This window comes from Gossypium hirsutum, chromosome D03, assembly GCF_007990345.1.
Source record: "Gossypium hirsutum isolate 1008001.06 chromosome D03, Gossypium_hirsutum_v2.1, whole genome shotgun sequence".
Classification (NCBI taxonomy): Eukaryota; Viridiplantae; Streptophyta; class Magnoliopsida; order Malvales; family Malvaceae; genus Gossypium; species Gossypium hirsutum.
In genome coordinates this window covers 8,115,292-8,118,901 of record NC_053439.1, presented here as the reverse complement: position 1 = coordinate 8,118,901, position 3,610 = coordinate 8,115,292, and the positions used below count along the sequence as shown (strand labels likewise).

Here is a 3,610-nt window from a genome sequence, read left to right as displayed (position 1 = left end):
TCCCACACTTAGACTACATATTATCTCTAATGTGTTCTTGAAAAAGATAGAAGGTTACCAGACTTCCCTAGAATGGAGTGTCGGACTAGCTAGGGGTCCACCTCCTTGCTAAAGCTTTTGAACGTTGTGTAGTTTTTCAGGGTGATTCACTGCACATAAAACAAGCACACAGAAATAACCAAACCAAATACGTAATCTAAAAATAGAAAAATAAGTTCCAAAAGTTAGTGTAGTTTAAGAGTTTACATACCACACTAGAAACACGAAAATTTATGTGTTTTTACATGCCCTTTTTAACTTAAAATCATGCTATTTCGGTTAAATTCTTGTCAAAAAATAATTAAATATTATAAAATAATTAAATTATGTTAAAAATATGAACATGATGAATTTTAATTAATTTTGACTATTTTCGATAGATTTGTACAAAGGGCGAAAATTGGCTCGGTAGATAATGCTCGAAGAATAAAATCGAGAAGCAATTTGAAGCATCGAGGCAAATTTGCTTCCAGCCTAAGATGGTCTAAAACTGTGTGTTAATTCATAATATAATTAATATTAATTTATTCCAAATTTAATTTGGGATAAATAAATTATTCTTAATTAATTACGAAAAAAAAGGGTCCAGTTGAACAGAATTGGTTGAAACGAATCTAGTGAACCGAACCGGCCACCAATTGGGCTACCAAGAACCGTCCATATGCTGACCTAAATCAGCATTTTAGCTGACAAAATAAGCTTGCAAAAAATCCCTTGAAGAACTTTCAACCTTGCATTCAAACCTCTCCAAAAAATGTGGCTTTATCGATTTGCCCCAGGCTATTTTTAGCAAAGTTGAATCTCTCAACTTTGTCATGTGTGTGGCCAGCTAAGGGGGTCTCCTTGGCTGATGCAATTTGCTATTTTTAGCAGCCACAATCATCTATAAAAGTCACCCCTTGCTTATCATTCAACTCATCCCTCACACACTCATTCTCTCATCTCCTCTCTCACTTTCTCTCAACTTTTCCTTTCCATTTTCCCTTTTGCTCAAGTTTCGATTTCTTCTCTTGGGAAAGAAGTCCTCATCAGCCATTGTTGAGCAGCAATTAAAGTTTTCATAAGCCACCTTGATAGACGAGGATAACGAAGAACGAAGAACGGAGAACTCAGTCAAGCCACGGAGAAACATCAGATTTGCTTCTTGTTCCGTATCTCTTTAAATTTCGTTGTTGTTTTGACAAACATGTTTATGAATATTTATGCTATTGAAATGGTTATTTTAAAAAATATAGCTTGAATTTAATCCGTGTTGGGTTGATTATATTTTACCTGCTTGAATTATTGAAATTGTGTTTGTGTTGTTATACGCCTCGGTAAGATGCTTGATTAAGTAAAAACATGCCTAAGTTATTCTTGCAATTTTAATTGTTAGATAACTAATGAATTAATTATTAAATCGTATTGAAATTGTAATTAGTCGACACAATACTTAATCAGTGCATGTTTATTCTTCTAAGATAGCTGAAGTTAATTTAGCACTGTATTTGGCGATACATATGCCTTGCATAACTTGCAAGATTATTGTGATTAAACTGTTTCAAGGTAGAAATACTCTGTTACCTCACTTCATCTTTTATATGCTTGTGAAGATTGATTAATCGCTTGGATTGACATTGAAAAATGTTCAAGAGATTGATTAATCTAATAAATATGTATGAGCAGTAGTTAGCAAATTACTGAGTTACCATGAATTTGTTCGTAGCAGTATAAACATAAGTTTAATAATTCTAAGTTAAAAGAATGTAATTAATCCAACACAATTATATCATCTTGATTAAACCTTATTTGAAATTGTGCATTAGAACCTTTTTATTTTTAATTATTTTACTTAGTTTTTAACCCTTAGTTTTTAATCATCTTTAAACCCAAATATTTTCCATCACCAAAGTGTTTTAACATTAATTTCATAAATATTCTTTTTTATAGTCCTTGTGGGTACGATAACTCGACATTTACTTGTCACTTTATTACTTGTTGCGATTGTGTACACTTGCACATTTTCGTCGTTCCAAGTTTTTGGCGCCGTTGCTGGGGACTGTTTTTAAAAAAAACCATTATTTTGTGAATCTGATTTTACATTTTGGTTTATTTACTTTCTTGCTTAAATCTTTACTTAATCTTTTTGTGATTATTTTAGGTGTTTATGAGTATTGACCAAATTATCGACTTACTCCCTGTGGACCCTGAAATAGAACGAACCTTTCAACAGCGAAGAAGACAAGCGAACCAGAGAAGGACCGAAGAGATAAACTTTGTGAATATGAATCAAGGAAACAGAGCAAACCTTGCTCAGAATCCTATCCTTATTGCTGATGATAGGGATAGAGCTATACGATAGTATGTCGTGCCAGTATTTAACGATCTTAATCTGGGTATTAAGAGACCCGAAATCGAGGCACAACAATTCGAGCTGAAGCCAATCATGCTCCAGATGCTTCATATTGTGGGTCAATTCAGTGGAATGCCTACTGAAGATCCTCATCTTCACTTAAGACTATTTATGGAAGTGAGTGATTCTTTCAAGTTAGCTGGAGTACCCGAAGATACATTACGATTGAAGTTGTTCCCATATTCCCTAAGGGACAGAGCTCGTGCCTGATTGAACTCATTACCACCGAACTCCATTTCTACATGGTAAGAGTTAGCTGAGAGATTCCTCATGAAGTATTTCCCACCGAGCAAGAATTCCAAGTTGAGGAATGAGATCACTACCTTCCAACAAATGGATGATGAGTCCCTGTATGAGGCATGAGAAAGGTACAAAGAGTTATTACAAAAGTGCCCTCATCATGGAATCCCACATTGCATTCAACATGAGACATTCTATAATGGTCTCAACGCTCACATGAGGATGGTAGTGGACACCTCTGCTAATGGTGATCTCTTTTCTAAACCTTATAATGAGGCTTACGAAATTATTGAGAGGATTCCCAGCAACAATTATCAATGGCCAACCAATCAAGTAGCGACATGAAGACGATTCACTGGAATACATGAAGTGGACGCTCTCACTTCACTCGCAACTCAAGAATCTTCAATATCCTCAATGCTTAAGAACCTTACCACTAATGGTTCTAACAGTTTTGCAGGCCAACCACCTAACCAATTTCAGAATATAGCCTGTGTGCATTGTGGGGAAGGACATTTATTTGAAGAATGCCCATCGAACCCCGAATTCGTATATTACATGGGTAACCAAAACCAAAATCGAGGGAGGCAAGGACTGCAATCCAACTTTTATAACTCATTGTGGCGAAATCACTCGAATTTTCCTGGAGTAACCAAGGGGCTGGAACAGTAACACTTACACCCAGCCTAAACAAACTTAGTTGCCTAGTTTCCTCTAACAAATTCAGAAATCAACCTAAGCAGAGCCATCCAATAGCTTAGAGAATCTATTAAAGGCATACATGGAGAAAAACGACGCCACTCTAAGGAATTTGGAGAATCAAGCGGGCCAACTTGCTACTAAACTTAGGAATCGACCACAAGGTGCTCTACCTAGTGACACGAAGAATCTGAGAAATCTGAGGAAGGAACATTGTAAAGTATTAACATTGAGGAGCGG

The 3,610-nt window shown here is 35.8% G+C and overlaps 1 non-coding gene across 1 annotated transcript; it reads right to left on the bottom strand.

Moving 5' to 3' along the window:
• Nucleotides 1-2,731: 2,731 nt before the first annotated feature.
• On the bottom strand, nucleotides 2,732-2,838 carry LOC121215862 (small nucleolar RNA R71). Its single transcript, XR_005911832.1, has one exon. It is a non-coding gene; the product is annotated as a small nucleolar RNA R71 (small nucleolar RNA).
• Nucleotides 2,839-3,610: the final 772 nt, after the last annotated feature.